The sequence below is a fragment of the Microtus oregoni genome, unplaced genomic scaffold (assembly GCF_018167655.1).
Source record: "Microtus oregoni isolate MIOR12 unplaced genomic scaffold, Mior012 000005F_ref0000423, whole genome shotgun sequence".
In the NCBI taxonomy this organism is placed as follows: Eukaryota; Metazoa; Chordata; class Mammalia; order Rodentia; family Cricetidae; genus Microtus; species Microtus oregoni.
The window spans coordinates 46986972-47008350 of record NW_024543064.1 but is presented as its reverse complement, the minus strand read 5'-3'; the positions used below and the strand labels follow the sequence as shown (position 1 = coordinate 47008350).

General features: G+C 41.8%; 1 long non-coding RNA gene across 1 annotated transcript in view; it reads left to right on the top strand.

Moving 5' to 3' along the window:
• Nucleotides 1–1423: 1423 nt before the first annotated feature.
• Nucleotides 1424–21379, top strand: part of LOC121448683 — a 40328-nt gene continuing 20372 nt past the window's right edge. The window contains exon 1 of the long non-coding RNA XR_005974383.1: nucleotides 1424–1546. This is a non-coding gene — a long non-coding RNA (uncharacterized LOC121448683). The remainder of the gene's footprint in view (nucleotides 1547–21379) is intronic.

The following is a 21379-nucleotide window of genomic DNA, read 5'->3' as shown; positions in this document are numbered from 1 at the left end:
CTGGCTTCCTAGAGCTGGGATTAAGAGCATATGCCACCATGTCAGTGGCATATTTTAAAAGTAGAAAATGGGCCCAAAGGAAGGAACATGTAGCCGTGGTGCGAGGTTGGGCTGACCTCTTAACTTTCCGAGAAGGCTTAGTTCTTGGTAAATTGACAATGAGTTATGTCTTTGTGTGGTTTAATGTCATAAAAAGTTGGAATGGATCCACTCATTCAATAAATATTTTTTTAAGCATGCCAACACTGTGCTAAGTGTTAGGATACAGTGGAAAACATTATCAAATGACATCTTATATTCATCTGGGGAGAGAGGCGAATAATCACCACTCAGATAAATATATAATCGGAAATCATGTGGGGACGCGGGAGACTGGAGGGGCCAGTGCAGTAAAGGCATGGAATGTGGGCGTGGTTGGGGCTGCAGACCAGAGGGCTAGTGGGGACAGCTTGGTAAGGGACTGACAGCTTTGAACAGGGACCTACGGATATATGGAGAGTATTCTGTCCAGGGTTGAGGGGAGGAGGTCTTCAGGCAGGAGGAGCACCATGTGCCTCCGCTTTAATCAGTTTCATATTGTGAAAACTTTCCAAAGCCTGGACGAGAAACACAACATCCCCTGCACTTCAAACATCTACTTCCTCGGTGTAGCCTGGCCAGAAATGTGTCAAGAGGAAGGCTTCAAAGGGGCAGATTTCATCCCCCTGGCCTGTAAACAAAATACCCAAGTTATTTCCCCAAGGCTGGAGGCCAGTTTGTAATTTGGCTTTTTCATCATCCCAGATGAATTTCCAAACATAGTAAAACGGGCTGTGATGAAATATAGTTCAAATGACAAGGCAAAGAGCAGCTCAGGTCCTCAAAACATTTTCATTAAGGAAAAAGGCATGGCTAAAATTATTCCCCTAGTAGTACGCTAGTGTGAGGCTATAGAACCACACCGCCCAGACCCCACGTGGCAAATCACAAGCTACCATTATTTGGGAGACTGAGTCATGTCAACTACAGCCTTTTTATATCTGTTTTTAACCTGTTCAGCTAACTCTATTCCTCTGGTCTTTTAGCTATTTCTACAAGTAAAAAAGAATGCATTAATTTTCTTTTCCTGCCTTCTTTTTAAAAAAGCCTAATTGATGACAAAGTCACGTTTCCTTCGGGCTTGCTCTCCTAAATGAAGGTTCTCCCGATCCTGAGATTACAAATAGTCCTTTTTTTCTCTCTTTTTTAAAATATTTATTTATTTATTATGTATACAATATTTTGTCTGTGTGTATGTCTGCAGGCCAGAAGAGGGCACCAGACCTCATTACAGATGGTTGTGAGCCACCATGTGGTTGCCGGGAATTGAACTCAGGACCTTTGGAAGAGCAGGCAATGCTCTTAACCACTGAGCCATCTCTCCAGCCCCTAGGCCTTTTTTTTTCATGAATTAATCAAAAAGGGGTATGCCACTGAAGTCAAGGAGATTGAAAGTGACCTGCAACCTGTCTTCCCTTCACTGCAACTGGAAGTGAGGACCTTGCTTGCTGGTGACATCATTCTGCAGGTAAGAGAAAACACACCTGTTCTATAGAACCTCATCTTTGAAAGGACTTGGTGTGAGTTTTGCTTACTGAACCTTCATAATTCTGGCTAAATGCCTCTCAGGATGGATGCTCACTTGGAGGCAGGTTCTCTGACACCTGCCATTTTGAGTGCTCGCCCCATACGGAGGTAGGGTCCTTGCTCTTTATCTCCACAAAGGGCGGTGATATTACTATCTGGACCACTTTCCATGTTCCAGGGCTGTGCCAAGAGACTTCATATTCATCGTTTCTAATGCTTCCAAGTGATGGACGAAGGTCATTGGTTAAAAAAATAAAGAAACTGCTTAGCTGGCCCTCATAGGTTAAAACATAGGTGGGAGGAGTAAACAGAACAGAATGCTGGGAGGAAGAGGAAGTGAGCTCAGAGATACCATCCTCTCCTGGGCAGACACACACGATTCAGCTCCGACCCAGGATGGACATAGGCTAGAATCTTCCCGGTAAGCGCACCTTGGGGTGCTACACACAGATGATTAGAAATGGGCTAAATTAATATGTGAGAATTAGCCTAGAAGAGAATGGGCCAAGCAGTGTTTAAATGAATACAGTTTGTGTGTTGTTATTTCGGGCATAAGCTAGCAGGCGGCCGGGGTGACGGGGACGCAGCCCCGCCGCTCTTATTACTACATCCAAGCAGCAATGCTGAGAAGTGACTGTCATGCACACTTTACAGGTGACAAACTGATGCAAAAGGTCACAAAACTAACACGAGAGAGCCATTTTGGCTAAACTCAACATGTAAGCCTGTTTCCTGATACTGCAATGAGTTCTTTGTTTCTTTATTCATATCTCATGGGACATGCTTGCTAGCCCTCTCAGAATATGCTGTGTCTATGCCTTTGAAAAATCTTGTCTGTGTCTGTTTGTCTATCTATCATCTATCTATCACCTGTCCATCCATCCATCATCTATCCATCATCTATCCTTCCATCTGTCTTTCATCTATCTGTCTTTCTGTCTCTCCATCCGTCCGTTTGTCTGCATATCATCTATCTATCTATCTATCTATCTATCTATCTATCTTCCCATCCACTCACCTATCTGTTTAATCTGTCACCTAATATCTCTCTATTTCTACCTAACGAAGGAATGAACTTAGAGAAAATGGAATGCAGTAATCCAGTTGAGACTTGTACATTCCAAAGAATGTCTTTAGGTCTTTTATTGATACTATTATTTTTAAATAAGGTAACAACATATTGGTTAGGATATGGTTTTAGATAGATTCAACCCCAGGTTTCAATAATGATTAGGTTTTCGACTCTAGGCATTTTACTTAAAGTTTCAAATTCCCTATTTCCTCATCTTTACAGTGGAGATGCCAATAACCTCCCTTTCAGAACTATGAAAATTGCTAGGGAACATTGACAGTGTGTGCAGTGATATGCTCAACAAGTGGCGATGGCATCATTGTTCTTTGACTCTAAAGAAGTCATATCTGCATAACTGCTCTCAGGCCATCCTTTCCTTACTCCACATTTATAAATGTGGGTTTTGGATATAAGGATAAGAACTTGAAATAGCCATGACAAATTTCATCATAGTAAACCTTTAGCTGAGATGTTCCGGATGGATCTTGGTTTTGTCACTCGGTGTATTAATCCTTCTTGTATGTTGTCACCTGTAGCTTGGTGATGTCCTTAGTATCCTTAAGCTGTTGCTGCTGGTGACTGGGAAGAGAGATCAGCCTTTGCTCTCATTTGTGGGAACTGACAGCCACACATAGTGTTTTCCTTGGGCTTTTGTCTTTATTTTAAGCTGCCACTGACCTAATGCTCTATACATCTTATGGTGACGTAGCGGAATCATTGAACTGTCTCCTGGATTGTATATCTGGAGCTTTTTACTAATCTTCGGCCAATGTGCTACTATTTTATGCTTCTAAGACTGAGCAAATGTTTGTACTTTCTGTATAATATTTTAAATTAATTCATTGGGAATTTCAATCATAGTCACCTTCATTCCTCTGGTACCTCCCAGATCTCTGTCTTAGCTTTTAACCTACCTTCAACTTCATGACCTCTCTCTCACCTTTATAATTTAATTTTGTCTTTTAGACACACTGATTCTGACTTGTGCAGCCCATATATGCACGGGGGTAGAGCCATCCATTGAAGCATGGGTAATCTACCTGGACCACACCTTTAAAAAAAGCTCTCCTCTCCTCTTAAAGGAATCTCTCTCTCTCTCTCTCTCTCTCTCTCTCTCTCTCTCTCTCTGCCTCGCTCCTAGCAACCATCAACTGTCACTAGTTCCTCAGTTAAGAGATTGGAAGCATCTGAGCCCCTCTCCCACTTCTGCTGGAATGTTGCCTGGTTTGCCATTGTACGGGTCTTATGCAACCAATGACAGTTCCCGTGAAGTCATGTGTGTTGCAGTCCTGTCCTGTCCATAAGACGCTCTTTTATCTCAGGCCTCCCAAACCTCTGGATCTTATAATCCTTTCATTTCTTTTTTCACGATGCTCCAAATGTCCCATTTGTGGCTGGATTTCCACTGACACTTATTCTCTTTGATTGAGACAGAATTCTCATCAGCTCACAGCTCTCATTCACAGTTCTTATCAATCGATCTCTATTGATGACTTGTTGAGTTTTTACATAACCGCTGTCTGCTGCACAAAGACTTCATGTAGTGCTAATCTATAGGTACAGAGGATTGTATTTAGAAGGTCTTTCGATACTATGTCCGCTTAGCAAACTAATAGTAGCAGCCCCTCCCCCCAGGCTTCTGATCCGCCTACCCATGGGCTCTTAGCCTGGTTTACAATACCAGGCATGTACTTCCTCCTTTGGAGTGGACCTCAAATCCACTGAGAAGGCATTTGGTTACCCCGATAGCATCCCTGTCACTATTGCACCACTGGCTTACTTTGCCAGGCTAGTCACTCTTGTAACTTGCAAGGGTTCATGACCGTGTAAGGCCGCGGCTGACTTTTCACCTCCAGCTTTCTGTGTAGTGTCCCTTGGTGCTGGGAAAGCTAGACAGCAGGGAGCAAGGTTTCTAGTTAGCACCAGATTGTTTATTTCCTGTGTCCTGTCATCAAAGCATATGGTGTCTTAAGTAAAAGGGTCTTAGCATCAAGTTCTGCTAGGTAACCATGACCAATGATAACAGAGTATATTGTATTGTTTTGGGGGTTTCCAGGATACTACTGACCAACAACTTGAGGGGAGGTGTCTGGCACTGGCTTTTTATTTGGCAACCCATGACCTCTGGGAGAAGAAAATTATCTCCTGTATAAGGTGTGTATGAAGTGTGTGTGTGTGTGTCTTGTAAAAACAGCTGGTATCCATCTGTATGGCTTTTTCAATTATCTTAGTGTTAGCCCCCTAGCTATCCCCTTTTCTGCTCAACTCTTCATTCATCTTCCACCTCAGACCTCTCCCCCACAATTCCTTCTGTCACTGCCTGGAGTGGGGCAGCCTCCAGCAGCAGGGTTCAGAAGGGATCCCCAGAGTCAGCGGAGCCAATGTACTACGCTTTCCTATCCAAGGGTGTTAGGGAAAAGATGCTCACCCTCTTAATGGTTTCCTTCTTTATTCTTCTCTTCTGTACCCCAACGAAATCTTTGTGGCAATATAAAATTGACAAGGTGGCTACATTCTGTTTTTCAAGTGAATGATTGCAACGAATACCAGTAAACCACAGCATGTTTTCCACATCCCTACATGATTAAACATTTTACGTATTACAGGAGAAAAACAAATTATTCCAAGAACCCACGTACATTCGTACCCAAGCAACTTGTTATAGATTAACCATGTGGGCAAGCAAGATACTCTTCTCAGTCAGGTCTTTTACTGGCAGACTCTGTTTTGTAGTTACAAAGGAAAGACCAATTACTTGTCTTGAAAGGTAATCTTATAAGGAATCTTAAAGGACTTGCAAATCTAAACTTTTATATATGAAAAAGAATCAGGTCTACTTTAGAACTTTAGGGTGCATACCAACTCCTCAATAGTTTTTTTAATATCAGGAGATCAAGGGCAGAAATGGGTATAAGGAATTAATCATCACCTTTGGTCATCATCTAGTCCTAGTAAGAAAGTACATCAGCTACCGGGCGGTGGTGGCGCACGCCTTTAATCCCAGCACTCGGGGGAGGCAGAGGCAGGCGGATCTCTGTGAGTTCGAGACCAGCCTGGTCTACAAGAGCTAGTTCCAGGACAGGCTCCAAAGCCACAGAGAAACCCTGTCTCGAAAACCCAAAAAAATAAAAAAGTAAAATAAAAAAAATAAAAAAGAAAGTACATCAGCTAATGATGGGAGGCTTTGTTCTTGTTCTCTGACCTCACTCAACCATGTGTTTGTGGTTTTTTTTTTTTTCCCAACACAAGGTTTCTCTCTGTAGCTCTGGCTGTCCTGGAACTAGCTTCTATAGACCAGGCTGACCTTGAACTCATGGAGATCTCCATGCACCACCAATGCTGGGTAACTGTGCCTTTTTAAAATTTCAGATTGTCTTCTTGGTTTTTTCACCTTAAAGCTATTACCAAGACATCTGATCTAACCAGAAATTGTTATGAGGCTTTGTTTCAGCTAATGATGCACACCAAAACCTGTGTCAGGGTCTTTTAGCATTAAGATTAAAGGAATTTGAACCAGCCTGGCTCCTGGGATTCAGCTGTTTTTCTTGGTCATTAACTTGGGCTGCAATCTATGTAGCTCTTAGGTGAAACTCATGGTCCTAGCTGTATAACATTTCCTTGTGTTTGTTTTTATTCATAAAAACTCTATATAAATTAACAATATCATTATCAATTAGACAGTACAGCCTAGGAAAAAATCATCTTTATAATCGTAAAAGTGTGCAGTAGAACAAGATGTTTCCATGAGATAAACACACTATATTACAGCAGTGGGGATCTCCCCACAGCCATTCACACTATACTAGATTCCAGAGAAAGATGGCAACAGCAAGCATGTGAAGGCACAGCAGAAGCAAAAGACACACCTTCCCTTAAGATCCCCCACAACCTTGACCCCTTTCTTGTTTCTCCATTTCTATCTTTTGTCTTGTGCATGTGTGTAGGTATGCATGCATGCGTTTGCATGTGTTGGTCAATGGTGGGTGTCTTCCTCTCTCATGGTTCTCACCGGTGGTGTGAATGAGAATGCCTCCCATAGGTAGAGATGTTTGAATACTCGGACCCTAGCTGGTGGCACTGTCCAGGTGATGTGGCTTTACTGGAGGAAGTATGTCACTGGGGGTGGTCTTAAAGACTCATACCATTTCTAGTTTGCTCACTCTGCTTCCTGTGATTGATTGTTTGTTTGAAAGAAATACCATGATTTTTCTTTGGAATCAAAATCTTCCCAGATTGCATTTAGCTACTCAAGGAAGATTCCTTACATTGTGCTTCCCTGGTGTGGGAAGTCCTTCTGTATATGTGTTGCTTTTATTGGTTAATAAAGAAGCTGCTCTCTGTCAATGGCTTAACAGAGTATAGCCAGGCTGATATATATATATATATATATATATGTATATATATATACATATATATATACATATATATATATATATATATATATATATATATATATATAAACAGATGTGTTGGAACCTTGTCGGTAGGCCATAACCATGTGGTGATACAGGTCTGGGCATCTAGGAACGAACGAGCAGCCTCTGCCAACACTTCCCTTTGACTGGTTGTAACTCATGATGCTGACCAACTCAGTAGCCTCAAACTTTTAAGCATAATAAAAAGATAAATGCCTCCATATCAATAACATCTTCCCAGCTACCATTCTTAATATTTTAAGCCACCTCTATGACCTGTCTCCATTAATACTTAAGAGGTTTCCAGGGATGTTCTATCTCCTTACTAAGATCTTTAGTTGCCTAGAACAGCTCACCTGCCACTCTAGAATGTCAGCTTTACACAGCTGAAGGTTTTGTCTGTATTGCTCATGCAAGCATCACTCCTGGGGGGATGCTGGCACAGGAAAGTCCTCTGTGATGGTTGTTGTGATGCTGACAGTCAAACCCAGGGCAAGTGCCTCACTACTCTAGTCCTCACCCCTGAGAACTAGCTTTATATTTCATTGTCCAATAATGAAGCATGAATGTACATGAGTGTGTAGCTGGATAAAATAGCCAAATTGCCCTTCTTAAGTTTATTATCTCCAGTCATACAAGAAATGTGCAGATAAACATTTTTGCTGACCTAAACATCGCAGCCTTGCCTGAATGCTTCCAAGGAACTCTGGGGTAGGCACTGAGTTGGTAGTTTACATCATCAAAGCAGTGCGCACAGTGGTGGGGCCACCTGGCCAATAGCAGGCGTTATTTACAAAGACGCAATAAAGAGGCTATCTGCCCTCAAATGACCTCAACAGGGATGTTTTTAAACATATCCAGTCCCTAGCTATTGGTTTCGGTACATAACTTGCCTACATTATCAGTTCTGGGACTCATTCAAGGCCATGTCCTGATTTCTGTAGGTCCTATCTTTCTGCCACACAGATTGCCTAATTTTTGAACTTTTAAAGCATAGAGTGCTGCTTTCAGTGTCATTTAGTCATTTCCCACAACTCTCCATCCTTTTGAAGTAGCTTTTAAAGTTGCTTGAACTATCAGGTAAGAGGACACTGGATTTCTATTTTTTTTTTTTTTTTTGGTTCAACTAAATAAATGGAAGGCTTCTTAGAATCACACGTTCTTACTATTCACCTAGAGATTTTTTTTTGTTTTGTTCTTGTTTTTGAAGTCATTATTTGATGTCTTTCCAAATCAGACAGTAGATCTAAATTGGAATCAAATACACATAAAAGCATGTGATTTTTTTATATATATAAAAATTCAGAGGGAGAGCAGAGATTTGAAGAAGAAAAGTACCAATGGCAGGATTCAGGAGACCTGGCCCTTGGCATCACTGGAAGTTACTAGTCCTGAAAGTCTCAGTTTGTCTGGGTGGTAGGCCCACCCATTCCGATTCACAAACTAGAACTCTCGCACAGAGCAATTAATCCGAGGCTTACAAGGGAAGCTGAAAGTATGCCCAGTCCTAAAGGCTGCCCCAATTTTGTAGAACACCAGAAAATAATGACGGGCTCGTAGGGAGAGGGGATTTGAAGGGTACCAAAACTCATTTTCCCAAACTGCTTTTCATGGAGATGAACTTAGTTCTGGCTAGGGTCATTCTTAACAGTAGCTCACAGAGAGACTAGGAAGCCACACAAGTCTATTCTTATGGTGATTTGCTAGAGTTCAGCCTGGAAGTTTAGTTTTTCTTTTGTTATTTGTTCTTGAACTAGCAATCCTCCTGGTGTAGCCAATGAGCTCTCCCTCATGGGTATGGTCCACTATGTCTGGTGGAAGTTTAAATAGAAACAAACATAGGGATACCTGGCTCGGCTGAGATGCAGGGAGGAAGACCTGGTCCTGCCTCGACATGATGTGACAGACTTTGTTGACTCCAGATGGAAGGTATTACCCTCTCTGAGGAGTGAATGGGGGGGGGGGAGAAGGTGGGGGAGCGGGTGGAAGAGAGAGAGGGGGAACTGGGATTGGCATGTAAAATAAAAAAAAATTAAGAAAGTTGTTTTTTAAAAAAGAAAACAAACTTGGTCTTCCTGGGTACACAATGAGGGAAAATCCAAAAACTTACACCCACCTCAGTCAAACTATTAACCGCAAAAGACAGAAATGAATAGAAGGGGTGGAAGCTGAAGCTAGATTTGGAGCGCTAGCAAACTTTTCTCTGATGCTTGAGGTGTGAAAGCAGAGCCCCCAGCGATGTGGGGGTGGTTCTGGGACTTTTAGGAGGTAAGGCACAGCAGGATGAAGTAGGTCCCTTCCCTTACTTCCCCTCTCTGCTTCTTGTCCATCCCCAGGGGGACAACTGACTCTGTCTGAAGCTTCTGCTTCCATGATGTTCAGTCCATGTGTATATGTAGGCAGAGACTGCTTGTTAGTTTCCCGGCCACCCAGACACGAATAATAACCAGAAACTATATTAATTACAACACTGTTTGGCCAATAGCTTACGCATATTTCTGGCTAGCTCTTACATCTTAAATTAACCTATTTCTATTAATACGTGAATCACCACAAGGCTGTGGCCTACCAGCTAGGTTCTGTCTCCTTCGGCAGCTACTTGACCAACCCCACCTGCTTTCTCTGTATGCCTCTGTTCAGATTTCCCACCTGGCTTTATTCTACTCTGCCAAGGCCCAAAGCAGATTTTTTATTAACCAATGGTAATAAGACATGCACAGCATCCAGAGGGGAATCCCACATCATGTATAGGGTCAAGCAGCCATGGGGAGAACCTTCTGGAACATTGAGCCAAATACATCTTCCCTTGGTTTGACATCTTTCAGTCTGAAAAACTAATACGCCATGCTTTAGTTATATAGTTGAGAAAATTAGTCAATGGGCAATGAACAGGAGTGTGGAAAGAAACTCTACCCCATCCCCTGAGAAGCTGGAGGCAGGCTAGGCTCTGCCCTGTTAAAGAAGTAGAGAAAAGGAATAATACGTAATGAAAGAAACAGGAGGCCTCATTTAGGCTGAGCTCCTTGGGTGGCTCCTTCAAGTTCGTGGGTCACCCAGCCTTACTTTTACGCTACTGGCTGGGTTCAAGTCTCCTCCATGAGTTTTCCATTATTCTAGAACAAGTAGTTAAGGATGAGTTCCCATGGGAAAGACAGAAGTCAAAAGATAAGCTAATTTATACAAAAAATATTTGAGGCCTTGGCTTCGATCACGTTCTCTAATATTCTATTGACCAAAGCAGCTCACGTCACCGGGACCAATGTCAGTGAGGGTGGGAACCATCCTTCACCTTAAGTGGCAGCCACTGGAGTGGCTGGTGTTAGTATTCTAAATTTTCATAGATGCACTTTGGAGAAAATTATTGGATTCTGATTAAAAGAGCCTGGAAGTATTAATTCACAAGATAAAGCAGCATCTTGAGAGCCCTGGGGAACTTGTTTTATTTTGCTTAGCACAAAGCTCCCCAAGTTTATATAACTATATTGTGTTTTACTTCTACATCGCAAAGAGTATTTACCATCACAGACCTATATTTGCTGAGTATTTCTTGGGAAGTTCTGTTCCAAAGGATGCAATGAAACAAAATCAGATGCCCTGGCTTACATCAGGGAGAGCTTCCTTGGACTTCTGGCTTGGAACCATTTTAAAGATTTGGAATTCTTGGGTGGGCAGTTGGTTGAGGGAGTTAGGAATCTGGTACTAAAGATGGCTGCATGACTTGTCTTGAGGCTGTGATGGGAAAGGACTGGGTGGGCCAGGCAGAATCTGGTAGAAGGTTCTCATGATAGAGTCTGCAAAAATCTGGAAGAATATGTCTCGCCATCATTTGGGCAGGTTCCGTGCAGGTTATCTTGAGTGCCAAGCCTCTAGGTTCTGTAGGAGAAAATCATGAATGTGGGCTCCATAGAACAATTCCCACCCCCTTCTCTGAGTTCCAGACTAATCTTGAACATACTTAATGCCTGGAACTCTTTTGCCATAAACTAAAATTCTACAGAATATTTTGATTTAATACTAAGATTGAAACTTACTCATATTAAAGTATAATTCATTGATAAAACTATTAAATATGTGGGTAAGGAAAGTGATACAGAAACCTGAAACAGAAGGAGAGAAGCTCAGAGGAGGCTTGAAGGAAGGAAAACACACAGCAAAAGTTTTACAGATTAAGATAAATGAAAGACCACGTGTTGATTAGGGTCCTCTGAGGAAGTTATGACAGTGTATCAAGATCAGGTCAGGTTTTACTTTGTAGGATTTGAAGAGAACTGTGTTTGCTTAACACAGACTTTCTTCATATTTCCATTCCCAGAGAATAAGAGGGCGGTGCCAGTACACGGACAGAGTGTTAGAAGGTCAGAGCAGGCTGGAGTTCGAAGGTTGTTTATCCCAATACAATAATTTTACAAATGAGAGGCAAGACACAGAGAGGAAAATGAAGCTTGGGGTTATTTGTTTGGAAGAGGTAGAAACGGATGCATCTCTTCCAGCACAAGGGCCTCTTGTGATGCTTTGTTTTCCTCTAATAGTCAGGGGGTGCAGCTCACTGTGCCCACTTTGCAAGTGAGGCAGAAAGCACAGAGGGGATGAAGGAGCCAGGACTCAGGTCCACACCGAGTGGGCTGCAAAGGCAGTATAGAGATGCTTGCTTCTTTCTGCTTGTCATCAAGAGCATCCTGTTTCACAGGGGGGTTGGGGCTATACATGATGTTCAAGGCTGCTTACATAAACCTTTCATCGCGTCACAGGCAGAGAATACACTCAAAGAGGTCAATCTATTTCCCTTTCCGTTTAGAAGTGGTGTCACTTCTCAGTATTGTCCTAAAAACAGATTAGTCACAGGCGGCCGTATAGTGCTTGTGTTGCCAGCCTGTACAGTCAGCCTTCAATGCTGATGATCAAATGTTCTTCTGGAGCCCCGGCCGGTCGGTCTCTGACTAGCTAGCTGTGCAGTGCCATCTGTACACAGGTTCGTCTGAGGATGAAGAGGGTCAGCAGCACAGTGAAGCGTGGTGGCAAGGCCTGGTTCCACCATGAACTGGAACTTCGGGGGAAGTCATTATGGTTCCAGTTTATGGCAGAGCCACATGGCAATAACTGCCAGGAATTTTGTGGAGGGGATTCCAGCGCAGCAGCACAGGTCTCTTAATTCTAAGATTCCAAAAGGAATCCTCAAAGGATGGAGTTCAGAACCATAATGAGGCGCTTTGTGTGAAAATATCGTGTTGATGTTTTGATTCTGAGCTTAGCCTTTGACATCTGAGGGGTCTCCCCAGCCTGAATATCTTTCCTATTGTTTTACTATTTGCTGTCAGCTGTCACATCAGTTGACAGAAAATATCGTCTCCAACAATATTCCTTTTCTTTAAAAAAAAAAAGATTTAAAGAAAAAAATGCCTATCTGTACGTAGGTGATTATAGAGGCCAGAGGTGTCTGATCTCCTTGGAGTTACAGATGGCTGTGAGCTGCCCAGTGTGGGTGCTGGGAATTGAATTTAGGTTTTCTGCAAGAATGGCACAAACTTTTAACTTTTGAGCCATCTCTCCAGCCCCCAATTGTAGTGGCATTTCATTTTAATAAATAAAGCTTGCCTGAAGATCAGAAAAGTAAAACAGCCATACTTGCCAGCCTTCCAGACCAGGCAGCAATGACACACAGCTTTAACCCCAGTAGCCACACTAACTTGCCATAAAAACCACACAGTAGTGGTGCACACCCTTAATCCTAGAACTAGAGAGGACTGTTAGACAGGAGGAGACAGCTCTCAGTCTCACTCTGAGATTCCTGGAAGTAGGATCACCATTTTTGGACTGAGATCAAGGTAAGAGCCAGTGGCTGGCTGCTTTGCTTTTCTGCTCTTCATTTTGAACCCCAATATCTGTCTCTGAGTTTTTATTATTCATGCTACATTTGGCATCCAAAATTTGGGGTATAATTCATGAAAAAAGCCATTTGCTTTAGTTTTTTTTTCCATCAGCACAGCCCAGACTGGATCTAAACATAGCCACCTGGGTTCAGGAGAAAAACTAGCACTCCCAGCTCCCATCCACCCCAAATTAACTTCCATGTAAAGATGGAAAATACACAGAGAATCTGGACACTGTATGTTATTGTGTTGACTTTGACTTGTTTGACTGCTGAGGAAGGAGCAACAGCTGTTAAAACACATTTGATTATAAATGCTGCTGAATGGGCTGGAGAGATGGCTCAGCTGTTAAAGGCTAGGCACACAACCAAAGATATAAATGCCAATGGATTAATCCAACCTATGTATTTTGAAAATGCCTTGACTTCAAAATTTAAGCGAACAATATGTTACTTTGGAGAAGAGGTTTTGCTTTTGCTTCCACAAGAAGTGAGAGGCTGTGAATTCATTCTGGGTTAAGAAAAATAAGGTTTGATCAAGGAAGACCCCCTGAAGAAGTCTCTGATAGGAGTGGATGGCCCAGATGTTTCAATGTTTTTGAGCACCTCTGTTGCAGTTTCCTCTGAGTTCTACATCCAGAACAACTTCAAGACTGCTGGCTGAGTTGATCCAGCCTTAAAGAATACTCCAGTGAGGATTTGACCGTAATCCTAAATTTTCTTTGGATTCCCACAAGATTATCAGCACCTCCAACCAACAGGAAGTAGCCTGGAAAACTATGCACACGTTCCCAAAAACGGAGATGCCCCAACGCTGCAGAGGAACTTTGGGTGACTGTCTAGGCAGCCAGCTGTTTCTGTCATTACTCACATTTTTTGGAAGTCACTTGCTTGCACTTCTTGCTTGTTCAGTTAATATTATTTCTTTCTTGGGTCTCTGAGGTAGTTGAAGACTAGATAGTTATAGTTTTCATTGTTTACCAGATGCAGGAAGCAAGTTATGATAGAAAGTAAATTAGGTACAAGACTTTGGATTCACCAAGATAGGATAGACATGGAGTATTTTTCTCTGAATTTTTCAAATGCAAATGGACTAGACATTGTTGATGTATTTATTGCCTGTATATATTGTATATAGTTATTGCACTTATTGCATATAGTTTTTGCTATATTATAGCCTTCTTTTTTATTTTAGGCAGAAGGGGGAAATGTAGAGACATTTCATTTGTATTGTAACAAATAAAGCTTGCCTGAAGTTCAAAGAGTAAAACACCCACACTGATCAGCCTTACAGACCAGGCAGTGGTGGCACACACATTTAATCCCAGTAGCCACACTAGTTTGCCATAGTAATGGGGGTGGTAGTGGTTGGTACATGATTTTAATCCCAACCCTAGAGAGGATTATAAAATGGGAGGAGACAGCTCTCACACACGGTCTCATTCTGAGGTTTCCTGGAGGCAGGATCACCATTTTCAAACTGAGGTAGAGGCAAGAGCCAGTGGTTGGCTGCTTTGCTTTTCTGGTCTTCAGTTTGAACCCCAATATCTATCTCTGAGTTTTTATTAATCATGCTTCACCGAATATTCCATTTCTAGTTACTTCTTATCACTAGTGGAGTGAGAATCTAACATATTACCAGTGCCAAGCTCGTGAAAAATGATATGTGAAATAAAAGGTAGCAAGTTTTCAGTGTGGATGACTGCACTCTGAGTCCATGCTTTCTGGCTTGTTTAAGTACAGAAGAAATGACCTACCGTTTTGACTTGCTGAAGATATAGTAACCAAATATTAGATAACTGGAGAGGCATATGAGTCTCGTGCATTATAATATGACATCATATATGCTTACACCATATGTAACTATATGGCTTGTGTATTTATGCATGGTATATATGGAAAAACGGAGTACAGGTTCTGTCAGAATTCAACAGTGAGAAATAGTTGATGATATTTCCATAAGTAAGTGTGATTGTATTTGCAGATCAGCAGATCCAATGAGAGTCTTGCTCTAATTATGCTTCTTGAATAAAACCAAAGGTTAACATATCAACACTCTGGCTTCTTAACCCACCTCCTTTCTTCAGCCGAATGCTTCAACATTTACACACCCACTTCCCAGCCACTCTTGTGAGTATTGCTTGAGATCTGGGTCTCTGTCATTTGCGGATGCAGTTTCAGTGGACGTTATGAATTATGCATTGCTTTTCTAGTCAATACCATGCATTCTAATACCATGCAATAAACCAAGTTTTACAACGTGAAAGTCAATTTTCTTTTAGAAAAAAATTAAACTGCACTTTTTATTTGTACGTGTGTCTGGATGCATGTGCCATGGTGCGCCCATGGAGGTCAAAGGCCAACTTTTACAAGTTTTCTTCTTCTACTATGTGGGTCTCTGGTACCACACTTGGGTCATCAGGCTTGGTGGCAAGCAAGTGCCTTTACCCACAGAGCAAATCCGTATTCCCTCATGGTGAAAACAGTGTAGAGTGAGACCAATGATTTGGATACTGGATTTCCAAATCTTTAAGATGTTCTTTTGATTTCCTGGAGGCTCAGTTTAATTATTTAGTTTTTGAAGGTGATAGATACTACCAACTTACAGGAACTTGTGTGCAGGCTGAAGGACTGAATGTCTGCCAAGCACTTCGTACAGTCCCTTATGTAACGGACCATCAGTGAAAAACAGCTAGCATTTTCATTCCTGGGGATTCACACGAAATAGAGACAGCACCTTGCAAAACAGAGGATGAAGGGAGATATTCTAAAAGAGCATGGCACACTGTCTGGACATCCTGATGTTTTAAAATGGTAAGAATTTGCTGGAGGAAACACAATCTTCGTGCTCAGGGAAATCATGCCCTTTCCTGGGGAGAACAGGAATTTCCCTGAGAGGACTCTCCAGGCTTTTTTTTTTCCCCCTGTGAGTCGAGTCGATTCTTCTGTGTTTCTTAAGTTTTTGCTTTCTTGGCATGGAGTCTGTTTTCTCTAGTTCACTGTGGGTTTTTCTGAACTTTCCCCCCTTCAGTGTTGGTTGTCTCAAGTTGGTCTGTGGCAGGAAAGGTATTTAGAGGGAAGCTATGGGAAAGGGTAGCCCCTTAAGACAAACACACTGATTGAAGACTCTAGATGCATCTACAATAATATTTCATCTTCTAAAGTTTTGTGAAAAATTGTCTCTTCTGTGTGTTTTGTCTTTGGACTTAGGAAAAAGTTCTTCCTAGCCAGCTACCGTGCCTTTGAAGGCTGAAGTGCCTGTGTTTTGGTCTCCACCCTCTTGGATGACTTAGGGAAGTATTTTCCAAGCTCCTTCCTGAGTAAGTTTCCTCAGATTGGAGCCAAGAGTTAGAAAGGACTGTGGCCATCTAAGTGTAAATAGTTACGGTAGTCACAGAAAAACCAGCTCAAACTCACGGGGAGGTGGGGAGTATGGATGGCTGACGGTGGGTTCTACAAGGTAGATTTTAAATAGCAGCGTGGGGCACAATTTACAAAGTAGGGGATTTGATGGGGCTTGAGTTAGCTCTTCACTGTAAGATAGATTTAAAACCTCAAAATGACCACTCTTGGCCAAATAGTGCATACACACACACACACACACACACACACACACACACACACGCACACACGAATAACGTGTTCTGTTTCTTTTTTTTATATTTATTTATTATGTATACAATATTCTGTCTGTGTATATGTCTGCAGGCCAGAAGAGGGCACCAGACCTTATTACAGATGGTTGTGAGCCACCATGTGGTTGCTGGGAATTGAACTCAGGACCTTTGGAAGAGCAGGCAATGCTCTTAACCACTGAGCCATCTCTCCAGCCCACGTGTTCTGTTTCTTAAAGAAAATTTTAAACTTATTTTACTTTATGTGTGTGAATGTTTTGCCTGCAGGTATGTCTGTGTACTGTGTGCATGCCTGATGCTCATTGAAGTTAGGAGAGAGTGTGCAATCCCTTGGAACTGGAATTAGAGATTGAGCCCTCATCCTCTTGAAGCCCAGCCAATGCCCCTAACCACCGAGCCACCTCCCCAGCCCCATGCTGTTTCTTTGCTGCTGGTGAGAAACCAGCCTGGTCCTAACGGTGTTTGCTACTTCAGATATGACGTTGTTAAAGTTTGTCATGTAGTTTAAAATCACAAATATTTCCCCAAATATACACCAAAACGTATCAAAGAACATCAGCTCTGAAAAGAGGACCCATTTCCAGCCAACATGTCCATTTGTACTTAGATGGTAAACGCTCAGAAAATCTAAAGTGCTTATATGACTCTGGAGCAAGAAATGCGATTTTTTTAAGCCAACATCTCAACTAAGTAACTTACTCCTGGGGAACAAATATTTAGGCCACCAGCATCAACCTTTACTTGGCTTTTATTCAGGGTTATGATCAGATTCATCAGCCTGGATCACTCTCTCAAATTTTGGGTTCTAGGAGAGACCCTTTCCCCATACAACCTTTGGCCTAGAGAACTTCGAAATGTTTGGGGTATAAATAATAAACTCCGTTTTCAGCAACAGCCAAATACCATGTAGTCAGGGCATATGTAGATCATCTGTATTGCTCCGTAATCCACCAGGGCAGAGATGGAAACATTGTGAGCCGGGAACATTGAGTTTCCTTTTTACCATTATCCTTGCCTTTTAGAAGGTAGCTGTTAGGAGTACTTAAAGCTGAATGGATGGCCCCGAAAATTGGGAAGTGAGCTATACGGCAGCTTTTCTATTTAATTAGCTTTTTGTTTGGATTTGTTTTTGCTACTGAGAAAAATTGAATAGGAGTTAAGCTACCCATTTGCTGAAACCAGCAGTTGCTTAGAACCCTTTGAGGCTGGCGAAGAACACTGTTTCTAGCTATTCCGAAAAGTAGAGCTAAGTAATATGTAAACTTAACTTTGTATCAATTACAGTCATTTGTGATCCTTCCTGTAATGTAGGCATTTGCTAAGGGCTGCTTATACCAGCGGTTCTCAGCTTTCCTAATGCAGCAGCCTTTTAATATAGTTCCTTATGTTGTGGTAATCCCGCCAATCATAAAATTATTTTCATAACTGTAATTTTGCTACTGTTATGAAATGTAATGTAAATATCTGATATGCAGGATATCCAATATGTGACCCCTGTGAAAAGGTCATTTGACCCCTAAAGGGGCCGCGGCCTCACAGCTGAGAACCACTGGCTTATGGTGTATGTGCCCAGTGAGAAATACTAACCTTGAAACAGTCTGGGCTTGGGAAGCTCATGGTTTTCTCTCCATCATTCCCAGAGCTCCCAAGCTCAATACTTCCAGATCAAACCATACCGATTTTCAATAAATATGTGTCCTGATTTTTATTACCATTTCATTCCATCTCATTTTTTATTCCTTAACTGTGTGTGGACCAGTCATTCCAGAATTTGGGAAGTAGGTACAGAAGGATCAGGAATTCAAGGTCATCGTTGGCTATATAATAAGTATCAGGATACCCTGAGCTACCTGAAACCCTGTTTCAATGGATTAACAGGTGACTGGGTAATGAAAACACGAAGCACATGCAAATGGGGCTTTATTCAGCTATCAAGAAATAATAAGTGATGATTTTTTTTTTCAGGAAAATGGATGGAACTGTAGCATACTATGTTGTGTGAAAGTAACCCAGGCCCAGAAAAACAAACAGTACATAGTATTTTTCATACATGGTTCTTAACTTCTAAAGGTTAAAGATGTGTATTTAAGTGGGAGTAAGTGAGAGAAGCCAGGAAACTAGACAAGGGCCTGTGAGATGGAAAAAAAGAGAAACCTTACCAAAGAGGGATTGGAAGGTCAACAGAACCCATGCACTATGAAAAGATAAGGGGGAATTATTTAGGGGGAGGGTAAGGTGGGGCTAGGAGAGCAGATGTGGGGGGAAGAGCAGGGTATTGTATTAGAACTGATTGTATTTCTCTTGTTATTATTTCCAGAATGCTTTATTCATATAATGTTTACATTGTATTATATATTCTAAGTAAAAATTAAAAACCCTGAAAATAATTAAATTATATTTTATTGCATATTAATTTATTAATTCAACAAAAATGACTATTCACCTCCTGGAAGAAGGTATGGGTAGTTATAAATGCCAGCAGTAATTCAGATGAAGCCTCATGAGGAGGACCATTTCCTTGTTAGGGAGACGGAATAGAATCTGTAAATACATATTTTGCACATTTATTTTCCAATTAAATTATTGTCCAATTAAAATCCCATTCTCTATTTGATTTTCTTTAATGATTCATTCTGATTTGAGGGACCCCAGTCTCTTCCTCATTGTTTTCTTAATTTTCCTACCTTTGGGTCAATGTCCTTGCTAGGTACACATTCCCACCATCGCTGGTCTATCCTGGCTTCAGAGGGGTTATGCTGTGGGATAATGCCCTTGTACACTGGAAAGATTTGTTGCTCATTTTGGTTTAGTAAAATGCTGATTGGTCAGTAGCCAGGCAGGAAGTATAGGTAGGGCATCCAGACTAGAAGAATTGTGGGAAGAGGAAAGGCAGAGAGTCAGTCAGTCACCAGTCAGATGCAGAGGCAACAAGATGAGAATGCCTCACTGAGAAAAGGTACCAAGTCACATGCCTAAGCATAGATAAGAATTATGGGTGAATTTAAGTCATAAGAGCTAGTTAATAATAAGCCTGAGCAATAGGCCAAACAGTTTATAATTAATATAATCCTCTATGTGTTTATTTGGGACTGAACGGTACCACGACAGGGTGGGATAGAAACTTCTTTCTACAGGTTATGTTGCTGTCATACTGAATTGCTCTTTTCTCCATCAGTCATGGCAAAAATCCATCTTCTTTTAAGGTTTGTAACTGCGCCTTCCCCATGAAGCATCCCTGATCTTCCTCTCTCCACGCTGGCAGATCTGTGTGGTTGGTTCTCCAGCTTCGATCTCTGGTTGTCCCAACTCCGCAACCCTGCACCCTGAAGTGCTTCCACATCACACTGAAGTCTTTGCTCTGTGTTTCCTCATTGCTACCATGCTCTTATGCCCTGTCAATCCTTTGTCTGTCTCTCTGCAGCATCCCATATCTTATGATCTGCTTTGCTTTGTTTTCTAATTCTTTTCTTAGTGCTCATGGTGAATTTTAAACTATCTTCTTCATGTCTTCTGAGTTGGATGTACCTGGGTCAAATTTTGTCTTGATGATATTCCCCAGAATCTAACCTTGCCTGGATCAAGATGATTCCAGCTTTCCCCTCTCTTCTCTATGGGAATAGTGGCCAATTAATGATCACTGTGTACTTTTATTTTGTTTTTAAATTAAAAATTAATTGTGGTAAAATTTCTATAACATAAAACTTTTATTTTTTAAAATTTTTATATGTTTCCTCCCTTCAGCCCCTCCCAGCTACCCACCCTCAAAGCCCTCTCATCCCCCTACTCTCAAACTGCTAGCCTCTTTTCCTTTCATTATTAATGTATGTGTATGCACAAATGTTTAAATAAGATGGCTGAGTCTATTTTTGGTGTTTGTGTGTGTATGGTTTCAGGGATTAGATAGCTGATAAAGAAGCTCATCCCTGGGCCAGACTACTTCTTCCTCTCCCAGCAGTCATTAGTTGGCTGTAGTTCTTTGTCTCTAAGAAAATTTACCCTTTTCATATTTTATATCTTTTGACGCACATAAAATTTACCGTGCATATTATTTAAGTTTCTCTGTTTCTGTGATAAAGACCACGACCAAAAACAATTTGTGGAGGAAAGAGTTTATTTCAGCGTCCAGCTAACAAAGGGAAGGAAGTCAGGACAGACACTCTAGGCAGAGGCCTGGAAGCAGGAGCTTCAGAGGAGACCATGGAAGAGTGCTGCTTCCCGACTTGCTTCCCAGACTCATATTCGGCCACCTTGCTTGTATGTCCCAGGACCACCTGTCCAGGGATGACACGGCTCATAGTAGGCTGGGCATCCCATATCAACCACTAATCAAGAAAATGCCACTCGGAGTGGCCTGCTTCCCAGATGACCCTAGTTTGTGTCAAGTCGACAGAAAAGCTAATCAATACAACATGCTAACTCTTTTAATTGTAGGGTTATCCAGCTGATCTCTGGAATGCATCCTTCTCCTGTTTTACATATTCTTTTATTTACCAATGTTGCAGCATTGGGGATTGAAGCTAGGTCTTCTGTATTCTAGGCAAGCACTCTCCCACTGAGCCTTTTCCCCACTGTTTGCTTTGACACAGGGTCTCATTGGCTTGTCCAGGCTGGCCTGACATTTGCAGTCCTCCTGCCTCAACTTCCCATGGAGCTAGGATTCCAGGCCCACACATTGGGCTTGGCTGAAAATTTCGTGTAACTTAAAAACATTCCCACTTATGTAATCAAGAGAGAAGAGCGTCAACAGAGTTAGAAGTTGGCCAAAGGAGTTGGTTGTGTCTGTTTG